This window comes from Thermobia domestica, chromosome 7, assembly GCF_964235325.1.
Source record: "Thermobia domestica chromosome 7, izTheDome1.hap1.1, whole genome shotgun sequence".
NCBI lineage: Eukaryota > Metazoa > Arthropoda > Insecta > Zygentoma > Lepismatidae > Thermobia > Thermobia domestica.
The window spans coordinates 87792370-87813281 of NC_137460.1; the positions used below are offsets into that span (position 1 = coordinate 87792370).

General features: G+C 32.0%; 1 protein-coding gene across 2 annotated transcripts in view; it reads right to left on the reverse strand.

Moving 5' to 3' along the window:
* LOC145690271 (coiled-coil domain-containing protein 170-like) overlaps window positions 1–20912 on the reverse strand; it is a 266079-nt gene that overhangs the window by 113519 nt on the left and 131648 nt on the right. The gene's annotated exons all lie outside the window — the stretch shown is intronic.

The window sequence follows — 20912 nt, forward strand, 5'->3', positions numbered from 1 at the left end:
AACAAAAGTATTTTATTAATTCCTTTAGCAGGCTTCACAACTTAATATTTTTCAACTTAAATTTTATTTATTTTAATTATTTATTTTCTTGTGACTCAATATTTAATTGCATTTGGGAGAAGGGTGGCCATTCTCAAATATATAAATATAGTACTCTTAAAATTTGTGTGTTCTCGTATTATTAGTTTCTTCCACTAGACCTGCAAATTGCAAAATTAATACCTGGAAAACCTGGAAAATTCAGGGAAATTGAGTTCCATATTTATGTATGAACCCTGCTATTTACAATTTTTTTCGAATAGGGGGAACTGTACAAAAGGGTGTTTTGGGAATGGCATAACAGTAGGTTTCTGGGGGTGTTGATCGAAATGAAATCTTTAAGTTTTACGTCCCACTATTATGCTGGCTAGGCTAAAGATGATGGGGTGTTGTTTGGTGGGGGTCAATGTTGCCAATTTTGGGAAAAGTCACTAAATCAGGGGAATTCGACCTCAACGATAGCGTAGGGTGACCATAAAATTTTCAGTTAAAAACGGGACAGGTTCTGGCAACCCTAGACTTTTAGATCTACCTTTGTTCTTATCAGTGCCTTGATATCAGTATTCCCCCTCTCTCTCTCTTTGTTACAGAGCGGGTACTTATGAAAAAGGAAAGACACGTTGAAGTTTGTTCAACATACAACCAACTGCTAAAACCTCTGCTGCCTTTCGAGCAGTACTGCGAACTATAGATTATGTTTAATATAGGGAATTTCAGTTCAACTTTTGCCTCTTTGTTATTATTAATACTTTTAAAAGGAGTAAAGGTACTGGGTTTGTTATTTACTTCTTTCATTTACATAAAACGGAACGAATAATACTTTTTTCCATCTATTGACGGGACGGCCGGGACACGCCCCTAAAACTGGACTGTCCCAGTCAAACCGGGACGTATGGTCGCCCTACGATAGCGACAAAAAATAATTTTTCCGGTTGGAGACTTTTTTGGGTGATTTTTAAATGACGATTTACCTACTTACAAATTTAGCGACTTTTTGCTGCAAACAAAATGTTCATCTGTAGAGAAGCATTATTAGTTCAAAATAGTTTTTACAGTCTTTTTTTTTTTTCGTCAGCGCAAGTGATGAAGAGTTTGGAAATGCAGCGTACTCACTGCCCCACAATCCTGCATTGTTATGTTACCCTTGCCCTCTAACGAAGAACAACTACAAACTTGATGTCCTTTAGTTCGCAGAGTTTTCGTTGAGAGACACACGTAATACATCATTACCGATAGCAACAAGATTAGCTATATATGCGTGAATAAAGGCGAAGTGCGTGTTTGTTATATTTGTCCTTTGGTGTCTTTTAATTATTCTGCACTTTTTCTTTTACAAAAAATTGCTAAACGTAAGTACTGTAGTGTTAATTATTTCGGAACTATTTTGACTCCACAATATGAACAAAAATACCCGAAACAATCTGAAATGATCCCTGAATTAAAGGATTGGTTGCGCCCTGTTTACAAAGATGTGAGTAGAACCAACGGCGCAAATTTGTCTTCAACATTGTGGGGACGGGTAAGACCGTTACCATACTTATTTATTTATTTATTTATTTATTTAGCGATTTCAAAAATACTTATGAAGTTGAAAAACAATGTTGTGGAGGATCAGAGTTGTCTTCAGCGTTGGGAGGCTGCAGATTTGAGGCTTATTCTGGGGGACGTCAGTAGTTCTTGGTGGAGAATGTCCACATACTTTCGCAGCATGGTTTCTTTGTTCAATGAATAGCAACGAATTAAATGTATACCAGATGGTCTTATGTAGCTGTCAATTAAGGAGGTAAGAAAGTGTCAATTTAATGTGAGATATGGATGTTGCACAATACTTTAACTGTTGGAAAGCAGAGAGACACGTCAAATAAATTTTAGAAACATGAGAAACATGAAAGAAAAGGATACAATTTGAAATTGAGAAGGTTCTTGTAACTGTCTCGTAATTTGAACATTGTGTCATTAAAAGAAAGAAGAAAACTGTCAATTTAATGTAACATATGGATGTTTGAAAATAGTCTAACCATGGGAGGTGAGAGAGAGATCTGAAATGACTTTTAGAAAGTTTGGAAACATGAAAGAAAAGGATACAATTTGAAATTGAGAAGCTTTTTGTAACACTGTTACAATTTGAACATTGTGTCATTAAAAGAAAGAATATATTGTTAGTGAAACGTGACATATGGATGTCTGAAAATAGTGTAACAGCAGGACGTGAGAAAGTCATGTAACCTAAGAATGGCATGGGTAGGGAGAGAATTCTTTGATGTGTACTAAAGAAAGAAAGAAAGAAACATATACACAGGTGTACTGTAATTTTGGGTGGTCCAGTTTTTTGGAGGTGGAGGGCGAACTGTGCTCTGGACATTGCTTAATGAGGGGACTGTGATTTCTACTGCATGGAAACTGAAAAAATATGTGAAAAAGAAAGAAATAGGAGACACCTGCTTGTATGTGTGTGTTCTAGGTTTTTGGAGGTGGAGGGGGGGTGTACTGTACTTTTGGAGAAATAGCAATGAGTATACTGAATGAGAGAGAATGTAAGAAAGAGATAGTTACGTGTTAGATTGCCCCATACTGAGAGACGGGGCATACAAGATTGCATAAGGAAAGTGTAGTGTCCTTTTGAGCAAAGGACCAGTTTAAATTAACGTGGGAATAGTTAAAATTACTACAATAGAAAGCGAAACTTTTTTTGTGTGTGGATGAGAAAACGTCATGTTGGTTGCGACACACGTGCATGTCTAACTCTTTTTAGAAAAGAAAGAAAAAAAAGATTTTTTAAGTTGTTAGGATATAGAAAGTTATTTGAGAAAATGTATGTGACATTTATTGTTGAGGGATGAGACTCCCTGTAATTTCGACTTGAACGTAACTCTTTTTAGAAAAAAAAAGATTTTTCTGACTTGTTACAGAGAATGAAAAAAGAAAGAAAGAAAAAGCCATTTTTCTGGAAAAGATTCTTGTTAACTTTAAAGAATAGCTTTGTATTTGTTTTGTGAAAAAACGGAAGTGTGTGTGTGTGTGTGTGTGTGTGTGTGTGTGTGTGTGAACGCTGGAACCACCCAGGTTAACGAATATATATATATAACGAAGTTTGAAATGAGACCAGATTATATAGTGTGCTTTTAGCGTTGTGGAAAGTCGGCTTGTGTATTTTTTCTGTGACTGTGTTGTTTGGAGAATAATTTTGGAATTACTGGAAGGAAAAAGTAAGTTAAAATTTACCATTTATATAAATAAATATTGAACTTGGATTTTAAATGTATTTACACGAATTAAAATGACTTGTGTTTGCTTTTATTTATTGGACAAATGTCAGATAGAACCGTTGTTATGAGACTTATTTGTGAAGATTGAAATACGGAAACCAGAAATGTTGTGCATTTCCTGAATGGTTTTTATGAGGCGATTTAAAACACCAAGAAGCCCAATAGTGAACGCACAGGTTATGTACCTAGCTAGCAATAGAGGTATGAACGGGAATATATAACAAAGCGAGAGCGAGAGAGGGAGGAAAAAAAAGAAAAAAGTTTGCTTTATTGTAGGCTATGGACCGTAATGGTATGTGTTGCGGGGCGGGAGGAAGGAAACAGCGCGAACGATAGATGCGGGAAACACACATAAATGCGTTAGTGTGCGTGTGAGAGAGAGAAAAAATGCAGGAAGCATGGATATATGTATTGGTGTGCGTCAGAGGGGTGCGAAGGTATACAGGGTTAACCTGAATGCTGCTTCAGGGCATTTTTTTTATTCCTAGCTGAATGCAATGGAATTTACGGTCTTTTAAAAGGTAGGGAAAAAGCTTGATCTTGAACACAGAAACTGCAAAAGTTCTCGTAACCCATAAAAAAAGGAATACCAAATGAACGAAAATGAATAATTTATCTGTTGATATCAGTGGCGTATATGCGTGCGGTTTATTAAGATTGTAAGTGACTATTTTTTTAAAAAATATGTGTGTCAATTGAAATAATAGAAATGTTTATGTAAAGCTAGATTATAATGTTATGATGTGTACTAAAAAGCACATGTAAAGTATAGAAATGTTAAAATGTTAATACTTACCTAGGATAAATTGTTTTGTTTGTTGATTGAAGCACATACGAAGCACTAATATATGGCGGGAAAAAAAAGACGGGAAACGACAAAATGATTTCGTCGGTAAACGTATGAGGAAATGCCGGTTGTACAAATAACACGAGGCCGATACGATGTGATGCTAACCACACAAAAGCATGTATGCTACTGACATGTGTTGCTATATAGGTGGCGTTGATGCATAAAGACTAAGATTTTTTTGTATAATAACTTTAAATGGGCGTAGCTCCTAAACGATTGATTATATGATAAAACGGACTACAGAAATCGATTTGTTAGGTCAAAATCTATATAGAAAGACACCTTACATGATAAAATTGAACAATTTTTTGTGGGGGCTAACAGTGGCGGCTGGGTATGTATGGCTCTAACATTACATTTTTCGCTTTTGACGGCCAACTATTGGTTGTAGAAACAAAAGAAAAGTATTTTCTTAATTGTTAGGACCTAAGGAACACTACTATACAGATTAGAACAATGTAACTTGAAAATAATTTTAAATGTGCGTAGCTCCTAAACGGTTGATCGTAGGTAAAAATGGATTACAGAAATCGATTTATCAGGTCGAAATCTATATAGAAAGACACCCTACATGATACATTTGAACAATTTTTATTTTTTGAAATTTATATACAGGGTGTTTCAAAAGTACAGTTTTTTATTTTTTCGCTTTTGACGGCCAACTATTGGTTGTAGAAAGAAAAGAAAGGTATTTTCTTAATCGTTAGGACCTAACGAACATTACTATACAGATTAGAACAATGTAACTTGAAAATAATTTTAAATGGCCATAAATCCTAAACGGTTCATCGTAGGTGAAAATGGATTACAGAAATCGATTTGTCAGGTCAAAATCTATATAGAAAGACACCCTACATGATACATTTGAAGAATTTTAATTTTTTTGAAATTTATATACAGGGTGTTTCAAAAGTACAGTTTTTTATTTTTTTTGCTTTTTTGGACAAACTATTGGTCGTAGAAACAAAAGAATGGTATTTTCTTAATCGTTAGGACCTAAGGAACACTACTATACAGATTAGAACATTGTAACTTGAAAATAATTTTAAATGTGCGTAGCTCCTAAACGGTTCATCGTAGGTGAAAATGGATTACAGAAATCGATTTATCAGCTCAAAATCTATATAGAAAGACACCCTACATGATACATTTGAACAATTTTTATTTTTTGAAATTTATATACAGGGTGTTTCAAAAGTACAGTTTTTTATTTTTTCGCTTTTGACGGGCAACTATTGGTCGTAGAAACAAAAGAAAGATATTTTCTTAATCGTTAGGACCTAATGAACACTACTATCCAGATTAGAACATTGTAACTTGAAAATAATTTTAAATGCTCATAGCTCCTAAACGGTTCATCGTAGGTGAAAATGGACAACAGAAATCGATTTATCAGGTCAAAATCTATATAGAAAGACACCCTACATGATACATTTGAACACTTTTTATTTTTTTTGAAATTTATATACAGGGTGTTTCAAAAGTACAGTTTTTTATTTTTTCGCTTTTTTGGCCAAACTATTGGTCGTAGAAACAAAAGAAAGGTATTTTCTTAATCATTAGGACCTAAGGAACACTACTATATAGATTAGAACAATGTAACTTTAAAATAAAAATTTAATGAATTTGCATAAACAATATGGCGTCGATTTTTTTGAAACTTTGGAAATATGTTTATTAAAAGATATATTTTTATATGAATAGGTAAAATGAATAATATTACTAAAATAAATACCATTTTTGCGCGTTTTTTACCGTAACCGGTACGCGCCGCGCGTTTTTTACCGCGACCGGTGCGCGCCGCGCGTTTTTTACCGCGACCGGTGCGCGCCGCGCGGTATTTGCGCCCGGAAAAAGGTTTTCGCGACGCGGGACGCATAAAATATTGCTGCCCGGAAACTGCGCGGGGTATTGCCGGTTATAAAAACAAACAACACTCGGTAACTTGCTATGGCACATGTACACACACGCACAGTCTTATACACACTAATGTGAATGTTATGGTACAGGTGTTGTTGTTTTAAGAAACAAACAAACATGGCGGATGAATTTTAATGTGTTTTCTTTGCATTAATCTAGTATACATTATTTTTAAAACACTAATAATTAAAAATTTAAACAAGTTAACACGAACTTAACCGAACTTTTCCGAACATTGCCGAACAAACAAAAATGTATGTAGAATTTTGTACATATTGGTTAATGTACAACACAAATGGTTCCGAACTTAACCGAAGTTTCCCGAACATTGCCGAACATAATCCTAAGAGTTTATTTACAATTTGTGTACATGATTATACATGTATTACACAAACGGTTCCAAACATAAACATAAAAATGTATTATGATTTACCGTACACGTTTAGTATACGTATACTATGCATTAAATATAATTTAATTACCGTTAAAAATAATAATTATAATATTAACATGGAGTATAACACTATTACCTGTATAGGCTACAACACAGTTTGTAGTCTCGTACGCAAACGCATTTCGTTTTGTAGTCTTGTACCCAAAAGCATTTGGTTTTGTAATCTCAAACCCAAAAGCATTTCGTTTTGTAATATTGTACGCAGGTGCTTTAACATATTTTAAATTTACTAACAGTGATATTACGCAATATAATGTAATTTGTACCTTATGTTACTGGGTTTAAAAAATTCCTTTGTTGCTAATGCTAGGAATTTCTTTTGTTTGCTTTGCTGCAGGTGTTTAAACAGGTTTAAACTGGTTTTATTCTTTTTTTTTGTTAGGCATTGTGTATATATACCCCGTTGCTAAGGAAATATTATCATATGAATGTTGGTAACCGTACCTTCAACACAATATTTACTTAGTTAGTGAATAAATTCATAGAAACATATAATAAAAGAAATATTAAAATATTATATTTACAAAAGAGTATTAATATTAACCGTATTGTTACAGTTGTTGAAATTCAAAACAACAAAAGAAGAAAAAACAAAAGAAGGAAGGAAGGAAGGAAGAAATCCTGATTTTTATCAAGTTTACAATACATAGCAGATTTACTTAGAAGATCATCGTAAGTATATTTACATACTATACATATTTGAATGATTATGTTTTTATACTTTGATTAAATATTTGTATATAAAGTATTATTTTTAAAAATTGTACTGTTAAATATTTACAATAATATTTTATTTATAACATATGAAATTTGTTTTACCATTGTGCAAAACATGTTTTTAATACGATTACATTGTATTTTAAGAACAAAGTTCTTGCATAATTTTAAAATGTTTACACTGTATTTTAACAACAAAGTTTTTGCAGAATTTTAAAATGATTACACTCCATTTTAAAAATGAAGTTTTTGCAGAATTTTAATGATGATCACACTCTATTTTAACAACGAAGTTCTTGCAGAATTTTAATGATGATTATACTCTATGAGTGTTCTATTAACAGAAAAAATAAGTAGACCTTCTTAGAAGAAAACTAAATAATATTGTTAACTGAATAACACTATATTTTTATATATTGTTGTATTTATTTTAATGTATACTAATTTTTGTTTTTATATTTTACAGATGGAATTTCTCGGTGCATCATACGTAAACGAGTTTAACGAAATTGATGAAATTTACCTGGCTGGTGTTATACAAGGCCTGAATACAAAGGAACGCGTGTTGGAGACCTGGTGGCGTGTTATGGATAAGCAACGCCAAGGATTTCGTGGTAGTGAAAGGTATGATACCTTGTTATCAGCTCTTTTTAATTTTTACCATGATAATCAAGCACTTATATTGCAATATGCAATGTCTAGTGCTGACATTGTTGAGTTATTTGTACACGGATTTTTCCGTGAGCAAATCATGTACCAGTGGGCACATGATAAATTCATTCATTTTAATTATTTTAATTGTGCACAAGGTGATAGGATGATTGCAGCAGAGGTAGCCGAATTTTGTAATTATGGATCGCGTTTTATTTTGGTTCATAATAATGTGTTGCCATCTGTTGAAAATTCCGTAACCTCGGTCCACCAAGAAAGTCAACCCTTGGAAAACATACTTCAAGAAGAAGATTTTAATTTAATTGATGAAATTATTAATGAACAAATAGAAAATGAAGCAGCAGATGGTACACAAACAAATCAAAATTCCGCAGTTTTAGTAAATTCCGATGAGTTTGGAACATCTGATTATGTGGAGGCTTTATTAAACGAGTTATGTGAAAATGGACAAAATCCTGTGGATGTTGTAAATAATGAAGTACAGGTATCAAGTGTACAATGTTCACGGGATACTCGTGGTTACGGAATGGGTTCTCCACAGCCAAGTACCTCCGGTTACGTTCCTCCAAGTGAACGTACCGGACATACAGATGTTCAAAATACAGGGGAAGGTAATTTCAAAGTAGTACATGAAAGCAGAAAAAGTTTCACTAAGTTTAACTTGGTGGGACATGAAATTGCGGTAAGGCCAATGGGAAATGAAGAAATTAGAAATCCTGCGGCCTATATTGAAAACCTAATGAACTTCGCATTGGATAATGTACTAAACAATGCGAGACCTAACGATTTTGTTGGAATGTACATTGATTCGTCCAATAGTAAGGATAAAAAAGCAATGTATGTTCCATGGAGACGCCGCAAAGATATTTCTGCTAAGTCCGTTTTAGCTTCCATTACTAGAGTGTTAAATAGTAATGAAGACTTCCTTTTAGGTAATCATGTCCTGTTTCGATTTCATATAGTAAATTCGATGTTTGGTGCTGGAAGAACACGAGATAATAATTCCACACTAAACAAATATTTACCTTTAAATGAATTTTTAGTACAACATTTGGTTGAGCTTCCGGGAACCGATAATGACAAACTTTGTTTACCTAAAAGTATTGCTTGGGGTATAGCAAAGCATACCGAAACACGTCAAAATTTGAGTAATTTAACAGATCCAACTAGAGATACATTAAAAGGTAGAGCAATTAAGCTTTGTACTGAGGCAGGTGTTAGCGTTAAAGATGGTTGCGATTTCAATGACGTTGAATTGTTTCAGAAACATTTAACTCCAAATTATCAAATTATTATTTACGAAAAAGTACCCGAAAGGAAACGTGAATTTAGAGTACGTTATCCGGAAACAGAAGTACAAAGACCAGAGTTACAAGATGCAAAACCCATTTATATTTATTACAATGAAAGGGGAAGTATTGGGCATTTTCGTCCTATTCGTACAATAACGTCATTTTTAAGAAAAGAAAAGTACTGCTTGCATTGTTTAAAGGGATTTAAAGGTTTGAATCGTTATCATAAGTGTGAGTTAATGTGTTCATTTTGCGAACATATGCACAAAGTAGATGTTACGATGTATAAAATGAAATGCAATGCATGCAATAGATATTTTACTAGTGGTGAGTGTTTCGACAATCACTTAAAAGGTAATAAAATTGGCAAGAATGTGTGTGAATATGTGAAAGTTTGCATCAACTGTAATGCACTCTATGATTTAAGAACACGTAAATCTGATCATACATGTGGTGAATACTTTTGCACTACATGTCGTGAACATGTACAGGAAGGTCACTCATGTTATGTGAAGAAAGTAAAACCTACTCATATCAAGAGGTTTCTTTATATTGTTTATGACGTAGAAACCATGCTCAAACCGGAAAATGAGCGTGGGGAGCGGGAACACGTTGTTTGCTTGGTATGCGTTGGACATGTATGTCATAAATGTATGAACACAGGCATTGATGAAGCCTGCAGTACATGTGGTGATGAAAACGGTAACCGCTCGTTTTCTTTTAAAACCATTGATGAATTTATTACACATATTTTATTAGATAGACCCCTATTTAGTAAAGTATGTGTCATAAGTCATAATGGTAGCCGATTTGATAACATTTTCTGTTTGAGATCTCTCATTGAGTCCCAGCATATCATTCCAAAAACTTTAATCCAGGGTCAAAAGATTTTTAGTATTTCTATTCATAATAAAATCATTTTTAGAGATAGTTATTTGTTTGTTGGTGTAAAACTATCAAAATTACCTAAAACGTTAGGCCTTTCAGAAAATTTAAAGAAGGGAGATTTCCCATATTTGTTTAATACAGTAGAAAACCAAAATTATGTAGGACCATATCCGGGAATAGAGTACTATGATCCTGAATCGCGATCTGGTGAAGAAAGAAAGCGGTTGGAGGGTTGGCACCAAGAACGGGTGCAATTGGGAGAGCAATTTAATTTGCAAAAGGAAATGCTGGAGTACTGTGAAAATGATGTGAGAATTCTCACAGAAGCTGTTATTAAATTTAGTAATATCATAGAAGAGAAAACGGGTGGATTACAATGTTTTCTAGTATCGTCTACGATTGCAAGTTTAGCCATGCAAACATATCGTACATCATATCTTCCAGAAGAAAGTATTTCTGTTATACCACCATTGGGGTACCATTATAAAACAAAAACCAGTGAAAAAGCAATGAAATGGCTAAAGTATATGGAACACCAATTGGGTATAGAAATCCAGCATGCTGGACGAAACGGAGAACAATCTTTTGGAAGGTATAATGTTGACGGATACAATGCAGAGCTTAATGCCGTGTTCGAATTTATGGGATGTTACTGGCATGCCTGTAAAACGTGTTTTCCAAATAACCGTAATGCCATAATAGATAATGCACATGGTCCGTACAACACATTTGAAAAAAGGTACGAACATACGGAAATCCGGCGAAAATATTTCACAGAAATTCTAAAAATGAATTTGTATGAAATATGGGAGTGCTCTTGGGATAATAAAGTACGCACAGATGTAGATTTACAAAAGTTCCTTAAAGAACAATGTGATACTACTGCCGACTTTCTTATTCCTAAGAGTTGCTACAACGGAGGCCGTACTGAAGTATTTCGTTCTTATGTGAATTGTGCGGACGATGAATCCATTCTTTATTATGATATTACATCGTTATACCCCTACGTCATGGCAAGGAAACCTCTTCCGGTGGGGGCACCTAAGGTACATAAGGGGCCGGTTTTCCCAGATGTGGGAAAAATTCATGGGATTGTAAAATGTACTGTATTGGCTCCTAAACAACTCTTTTTTCCCATCTTACCGTATGTAGCGCAAAGCCGATTAATATTTGGACTTTGTAGGCTATGTATGGAAGGAGAAACTATTGATAATTGCACACATAGTGATACTGAACGTGCATTAACTGGAACTTTTTGTACACCAGAGCTTCACCGTGCTCTTGAAAACGGTTATAAAATCGTCAAAATTTATGAAATATGGGAATTTGAACTCATGGCTTCTGAAGATCGGAATTCACCTAGTTTATTCCGGGACTGTGTGAATACGTTTCTTCAGATGAAGCAGGAAGCTTCAGGCTATCCTGCTTGGTGTAAAACTGAAGAAGACAAAGATAAGTATATTGACGATTACTATGCTCACGAAGGCATAAAATTAAATAAAGATAATATTTGGTCGAACCCTGGACTTAGACAATGCGCGAAGTTGTACCTCAATTCCTTATACGGAAAATGGGGACAGCGCACAGATATGACACAGTGTGTAATTATTGATAGTGGGGCAGAGTTCCATAGGTACCTTGCTACACCGAGATATGAGGTTCATAGTGTTATTCCAGTTGGTGATGAACATCTTATTCTAACATATAAAGACTTGGAAACTGAAAATGTACCTTTACAATTTTCCAATGTCGTCCTTGCTGGTTTTATTACTTCATGGGCCAGGCTACAATTATATGATTTACTTGTGACTGTAGGACCTGAAGACGTAATTTATTGTGACACAGACAGTATTATGTTTACGTGTAAAAAAGATAGGGAACCTCCGTTGAAGCTTGGAAGCTATTTGGGTGATCTTACTGATGAAATTGAAGAAGGGTGGGAGTTTGTAACATTTATAGGATTAGGGCCAAAAAATTATAGTATGCGGCTTAAAAATGCCGCAGGGGAATTTCGGAATATTTTCAAAATTCGGGGAATTACACTAAATGATAGGACCTCTCAAAGAATAAACTTTGAGAGTTTCTATGGATTAGTGACAGGAAATATTAATTGTACAATTATAGAAAATCCAAATAGTATTGTGCGGAAACAGGGCTTCACTATCTTTTCACGTAAAGAGACAAAAACACACCAAGAGGTAAACAAAAAACGTAAACGTATTGACGATACACAAAGTGACGAACCAATACCAAAGACAAAAAGTTTACCTCATGGATATGTACAATAATAATTTTAGCTTGGCTTATAAGTGATTGTTTTTATTTATTTATTTATTTATTTATTTTTTAACATTAGAGTATCACTATTTTATTTATTTATTTATTCCATCGTTTGCTGTGCAAACTTATACATTGTAAACCAAAGTATACATTTCATTCTAGTCATTCATTTATTCTAGTCATTCATTCATATTCTAGTCATTTCAAGCTTTAATATTTATTTTTTAACTTATTCTTAATTTATTTTTAATTTATGTTGTTAATTGTGTGAGTGAGTGTATATAAAGTAAAGTATCTATTGTGTGCATTCAGTTTAATACAAGATGTTAAAGTTTCAACATCCATCAACCATTTTAATTGCTGGTCCTTCACGTGCCGGTAAAACATGTTTTGTAAATCGATTATTAAATGAACGTGATCAAATGTTTACTATGAAATTTAATGAAATTGTTTGGTGTTATGGTGCAGTCATACCAAATTTAGATGCAAGTTCAGAAATTCGATTTATAGAAGGAATTCCAGATATGAATAATTTTGAAATACAAGAAAATTCATTATTAATATTAGATGACTTAATGTCTGAAACCAATGGTGATGTTGCAAACTTATTTACAAAATATGCACATCATAAAAAATTAACAGTAATATTTATTGTTCAAAATTTATTTCCAAAAGGAAAACATGCTCGTGATATAAGTTTAAATGCACATTATATTATAGTATTTAAAAATCCTCGTGATAAATTACAAATACAATATTTAGCAAGACAAATTATGCCACGATATAGTAAACAAGTTGTGAATGTGTTCGAAGATGTAACACGTGAACCTCACACTTATTTGTTATTTGACTTAACTCAAAAAACAAATGATGCATTACGATTACGTACAAATATTTTTCCTAATGAAACACTGCATGTATATGCAAATGTAAAAGACAGTAATTCAGTCGTTTACGTTTAGTTTAGTTCAAGATGTTGAAGGTGAAACAACACTTTGATACTCTCCGTGCTTTGTGCAAATGCAAAAGCGCAAAGCGAAAACAAATTATACGACATGCATCTGGTGATTTAATACGTACTATTTCACAAGTTGCTAAAAACACAATAAAAGGAAACATTCCGTTGAATTCGCGTCAGAAGCAACGTTTACGTAGACATAAAAAGATCTTGCGTGCTTTATCTGCACAACGTACAGCACTTAATAAGAAAAAGAAAATTTTATTACAGAAAGGTGGTGCATTTTTACCATTAATTTTAGGACCATTACTTGGTGCAGTAGCAAGTAGTTTGTTTGGAAGATAAGTATGTCGGAATTTCGTAAAATGATATTAGTGCCTGAAAATGCAATGCAACAAATGCATGCCAATATAAAATCAATAGATTCACATCAATCGCGTTTAGATGAAGAAATGAGTAGTATTTTACAACGTCGTAATCTTAGTATTGATGAAAAATGGAAATTGTATCAGCAAGCATTACAACAATATTTAAATTATACTTCATCAGTTTCACAAAATCCAATTACATTACCTATTATTGAAAAAGATGTTCCTCAAACATCATCATCATCATTATCTCAAGAAGAAGAAAAAAATAATTCTATTTTACCCTTTGTATCAGACATTTTACAATCAGTACCAAAAACACAACGAAGGAAAACAGATCTCTTATTAAAACAGTTAACAAGTTCTAATAAAATTCATTGGGATCAATCAGGAACAGTACGTATTCAGGGAAAAATAATACCAGGTTCTAATATTATTGATTTAATAAATGATGTTGTTCGTACACGAAAATATTCAAGAAATCCTATAGGCATTCACGAGTTTAAAAATTTATTGGATGATCTTAATGTACCACGTGAATTTATTTCTAGTCCTATAGTGAAATCACATAGCAAAGTTAAAAAATCACAAAGTCCAACACTAGTAACAAATATTTTTAAAAACTGGAAAGAATATAAAATGTAAATAAAAAATGGGAAAATTGTCAAAATTATATTATGATTATACAAATCCTGCTTCTTTATCAAGTATTAAAACATTGCAAACAAAAACAAAATTATCAAAAAAGAAAATTAAAAATTGGTTAGCATCTCAAGATGCATATACATTACATGCACCAGCACGTAAAGTGTTTGAACGTAAACAATATTATGTTAGTGCACCAAATGAAACATTACAAATGGATTTAGCAGATATGCAAAATATTGCCAAGTATAACAAAAATTATAAGTATATATTATGTTGTATCGATATTTTTTCACGGTATGCGTATTGTGTTCCCTTAAAAACAAAAACAGGTCCTGAAATGGCAAAAGCAATCAAAAAAATTTTAAAAAATTTTAAACTACCTGTGTTTAATGTACAAACGGATTTAGGTACAGAATTTTATAATCGGCATGTAAAACGTTTATTTAAAGAATACGAAATTAATCATTATAGTGTACATTCAGAAATTAAATGTGCATTAGCTGAATGGTTTATAAGAACATTAAAAGAAAAATTGTATCGTTATTTTACGGCTAAAAATACATACCGTTATATAGATGTGTTAGATCAATTTGTAAAAAATTATAATCATTCGTATCATAGTAGTATTAAAATGGCACCGGCAAATGTAAATCATTCTAATGTTGATCAAGTTTTAAATACGTTGTACGGTGATAAAACAAATAAAAAGAAATTAACATGTAAATTTCAACCTGGTGATTATGTGCGTGTTAGTAAATATAAACATAAATTAGAAAAGGGATATTTACCAAAATGGTCACAAGAAATTTTTATTGTTGATAAATGTATTCCGACAAATCCTATTACATATAAATTAAAAGATTGGAATGATGAGGAAATTAAAGGAATATTTTACACAGAAGAAATACAAAAAGTAAATGTAAATTCAAACAAAACATTTTTAATTGAAAAAGTACTAAAACGAAAAAAAGATATGATGTATGTAAAGTGGTTGGGATATCCATCAAGTATGAATTCATGGATTAAAACAAATTCTGTTCAGTCTTCAAAATGAGTTCAATGATAGAACATGATTTCTATGTTACTCTTCCTTCAAATGCTAGTAGTGAAATTTTTACTAATAATACAACTTCTTCATTTATAGTAAAGTTAGCACAACCTATTCACTTAAGTGAAGGAGAATGGTATGTTGCCTTAACACAACTTAATGTACCTTTTAGTTTTTATAATGTTGGTAAAAATGAAAAAATTGTAATTGAAACCATCGTTAATGATGAACTTGAAATTGTAGATGTTGATATTATACCAGGATACTATACTTCTATTTCATCCATTTTAGAAATGATTCCTGAGGAATTACGTATGTTAAAATATTATAAAAATAAAAATCAAGTTGGAATTAGACATTCTTTAAAATTAAAAGATTTTTGTGTTATTGCAATGACACGTGGATTGCAACATTTACTTGGATTTATAAATGAAAATACAACAGAGTTTACAGATGCTGTCTTTGTAAAACCAGTTAATGAAGATGTTCCAACCGTAACACGTGCAAAATTTCCATGCAATTTAGAATATAATATACCAAACGTTTTTAATGTTTGTGTTGATATTGTAAAACAACAAGAAAATATTGGCCCAGTACTTCGTAAAGTTAGTGCATATAATATTGAGCACGGAGATGTAAAATGTTTTCTATTTCACACACCACAATATGTTAAAGTTGTAAAATCTTATTTTAATACGATTGAAGTAAACTTAAAAGATGAGCACGGTTTAAAACTGCCATTTGAATTTGGAACTTCAAACTTAACACTTCACTTTAAACGAAAATGATTTCTGAAAGTATTGATGATAGTTTTTACATTACACTTGTATCAAACGCAAGTACTGATGTATATCCTACAAATAGTCCAACACATTTTATTAATCAGCTAAAAAATAATATTCAATTATCAGAAACCGATTGGCATGTAGGTTTAACTGAATTACATGTTCCTTTAACATGTTATAATGTTAACGATGGAGAAAATGTTATGTGGTATAAAATAAAAAATGAAGAAGCACAAAAAGGTAAAATTCTAAGTGGATATTATCACTCTGCACATCATATCATTGATGAATTAAATAAAATATCAAAAGATATAAAATTTTCTATATCAAATGTTGTACAAGTAGATTGTAGTGATCGTGTTGAATCTGCTTTATTATCACCAACATTAGCAATGCAATTAGGACTTCGTCAACATAAAGAACTTGTTTTGTATAAACGTGGATTTAAACAACCATATGTTGATATTGGATATCCTCATCAAATTTTTATTTATACTGATATCATACAATATCAGTTTTTAGGTGATACAAAAGCACCTTTATTACGTATTGCAACAATATCAAATGTAAAATACGGTAAAGTAAAAACATTAACATTTCAAGATATTCATTATTTACCACTTGCAAAGTTTTCATTTAACAGTATTGAAATACTATTAAAAGACCATGCAGGACGAAATTTGCCATTTCGTTCTGGGACACTAAGTGTTACACTTCATTTTAAGCGCTCTCCTAATAAAAATTAATTAATTAATTATATTTTAAAAATGAAATTTACACGACATTACGGACATGGTATCCCATACTTTTCAGGACCTGTATATCAACGGGGACATGGTATAGGTAGTTTCTTTCAAGAATTATTTCGTTTTGCATTACCATTTCTTAAACAGGGTGCAAAAACTTTAGGTCGACAAGCATTACAAACGGGAATACAAGTAGCAGGTGATGTATTAGAAGATAAACCATTTAAAGAATCTGTTCGTGCACGTGTAAAACAAGTTGGTGAAACATTAAAGACAAAAGCTGCTAACAAAGTTGGTCAGTTATTAACTGGAAGTGGTAAGAGACGGCCACGCAAGCGTAAAGCTCCGCCAATTATTCGTTTTGGACCTCCAACTAAACGTAAGCGTACAAACAAAAGCAAAAGCAAAAGCAAGAGAAAAGTAAAAAGAAAAATAAATCGTGTTACAGATATATTTTCATAATGGCACTACTTAATTCAAACAGTGTGGAATGTTGTACCAACGATTTCGATTTATTTAGTACTCCAATGACACAAACTGCAATTGAATCTTGCTTTAATGCTGAATACCGTCCAATTTCAACATTAAGTTCTGATGGACCTATTGAAATTTTTATTCCCGGTGAAACAGGAGAATTTATTCATACTGCATATCTTTATCTTTACGTACGTTGTAAAATTACAAAACCTGATGACACACTATTAGCTGACACTGATGTTGTAGCACCAACAAATAATTTCCTACATTCGTTATTTTGTCAAATTGACATTTCATTAAATGATAAATTAATTACTTCTTCATCAGGATTTTATCCTTATCGTGCATACCTTGAAACATTATTAAATTATTCCCGTGATGCTTCTGATACACATTTGAAATTAGGTATGTGGTATAAAGATACCGCTAAACAATTTGATACCATAGGTAATGCTAATGTAGGTTTTCAACAACGTGCTAATTATATTAAAAATAGTAAATCATTTGAGATGTATGGTCGTCTGTATACAGATATTGCTGGATTACCAAGAGCACTTGTAAATAAAGTAGGTCTTCGTATAAAATTACATCGTAGTAAAGATGCTTTTTGTTTATTATCTCCTGTAAATACTTCTTATAAAGTAAAACTTGAAGATGTTACTCTACATATACGTCGCATTAATGTTGCACCTCATTTGGCAATGGAAATCAATACTAATATGAATCATGAAACAACAAAATATCCCCTTACAAGAGTACAAACAAGATCGTATACTATTCCTGCAAACGTTAATTCATACAATCTTGATAATATTTTTCTGGGTAACGTACCTAAAGGTGTTGTTATCGGGTTTGTTTCCAATTCGGCATTTAATGGAAAATCTGAACTAAATCCATTTCATTTTCAACACTTTAACGTTAACAAACTGCAGCTACAAGTTGGATCAAAATCTTTTCCTCCCAGTCCCCTCACCCCTGATTTTAAAAACAATTTGTACCTTCTAAGTTACCATTCCCTGTTTTCCGGTACTGGTTTATATTATAAAGATGATGCACATACTATTACTCCTGAAGAATATCCACACGGCTATACTCTTTATGCATTTATTCTATCACCTACAGCAACATTAGATGACTGTACTTGGGACCTTGTGCGTGATGCGCCTGTAAATGTTAAAGTTTCCTTTTCTGAAAATTTAACTGAGCCTATAACATGTATTGTTTACGCTCAGTTTGATTCTTTAATTCAAATTGATAAAGATAGAAATATATATACTGATAATACTTTTTAAAAGTATCATTTTAATAAAAGAAGTATAACTGTTCACTTCTAAGCATATAAATTACATGTGTCCTACTGGTACAAAGTGTGTTAAACATTGTATATTGTAATATTTTTGCTTGATTATTCAAAGAGCTCATAACAAGGTATCATACTATGAAGTTTCTCAAAAGTATTTTTTATGCGTTAGCACCATTCATCGTTATTGGAAAACTTATAAAAAAATCTGTCATGAATATTTTAAACATATTATTTCGTTTTATGAGAATATTCCATATACTCCACTAGGTCTTCCAACATATACGCGTATAAAGTGATATAAAATGAAGTGAAGTGATGTGAATTTAAAAAGAAAAGTTATGTACACGGATGATTTAATAAAAGTGTTACTTCGTGATAAACTTACTGGTGCAAATGTGCATGGCATTTATCCTATTGATAGAATACCAAAAACTGTGCAACCACCGGCTGGACTTATTATAAATTTAAGCAATTCATCTTCAAGTGGTACACATTGGGTGTGTGTATTCATTGATGAAAATCAAAGAGGATACTATTTCGATAGCTTAGCATTACCATTTCCAAAAGAAATAAAAACTTTTTTAAATAAAAATTGTAAAATATATTTTACAAATAGTTCCGCATATCAAGATGATAATTCAATCTTGTGTGGACAATTTGTGTTGTACTTTCTGCATCATATTGTACGAAAGAAAAGCTTTAACGAATGTTTAAATTTGTTCAAAACAAATAATCTTAAACAAAATGATAAAATTGTATTCAATCATGTATCCAATATAATGAAAAAGAAAAACAAGTAGATTAGTTTAATAAAAATTTTTTATTTACAATTTAAAATCTTGTATTTTTATTTACAAGAACATATCATATATCCTTTTTACAACTTTGCAAATGCATTAGTTAATGTTATAGTACGTTGAAACTTCCACCAATAACATAACTGTTGTGCATTACGAAATGCACATCCTGATTTTTTCTCAAGTTTAATATTTTGTTCATGAAAAGTACAATAATCATTAAATACGTTTGCATGCAATGTGTTTAATGGTGGACACTGTTTACTTTCCAAATCAATAACATTAGCTAGTGCAAAAATATTTTTAATCCAAAGTGTTTTTTCTGCACCTTTACAATAAAAGGTTGCATCTTGTTTACAAAGTTGATATATAAGGTTACGTATGTGTGATACAGTATAACCGCATTTATCATTCCAAGTTAAACCGTGTAAGTTTAATGTTAACCATTCAATTTGTTTTTGACATCCTAATGGAAGTATATTGTATTCTACTGGTGATTTTATTAAACAATGCAAATTTACTGTATCATCACACACAGTTAAACAAAATTCACGTATAATAAATTCATGATTTGAAATCTTAAAACCTTGTATGTCAATAATATATTCATTAACACATGGTGAAATTTTATGTTTACGTTCTAAGAAAAATGGTATAATTTGTCCAACAAATTCGGTGTTCTTTAAACAATCACGCACTTTGCGTATAAAGTTTATACTTGAAATTTCACTATGGTGTTCTTCAAACACTTCAAATAAATCAATAACAGTTATATCGTTGGATAAATATCCTACAGCAAAAGTTCCAATATCATAATGAAATAAACATTGATGTTCAAGATGCAGCAAGCATTGTTCACAAGAAATATTATTATTAAAACGTAAGTATGCACTTATAGTTTTTAAAACACAAACTTCACTAATATGTTCTTCACTACATGATACACAAAAATTATTTTCGAAATACATTATGTACAGTACGTTTTCTTAACACACTTCACTATAGTCGTTCGATCTGTCTTTTTCAAGAAAAATACTTAAAAGTTCTTTTCGCACATTCACATCCACTGATAGTTCACCAAATGTAATATTAAAATAATCTCTTGTTAATGTTGTAATAACTGTATGTGTTTCTGCATAAATGTCAAATAATTCCTCCTGTACACGAGGATTCACTAACACAGACCAAACACGAATGTCTAAAACGTCGTCATTACAGTAAAAACATTCATGAGACCATTCGCATGTATCATGCCAATAACATGCATAGCATATTAAATAGTCATTTGGTTTCCATTTCAATATACAATCTCTTACACAGTTCACATCCACATAGTTAACACCACATTCACAGTTCCAACTTAATTCTGATAAATCAGGTGAACATGCCGGCGTATCCACATTT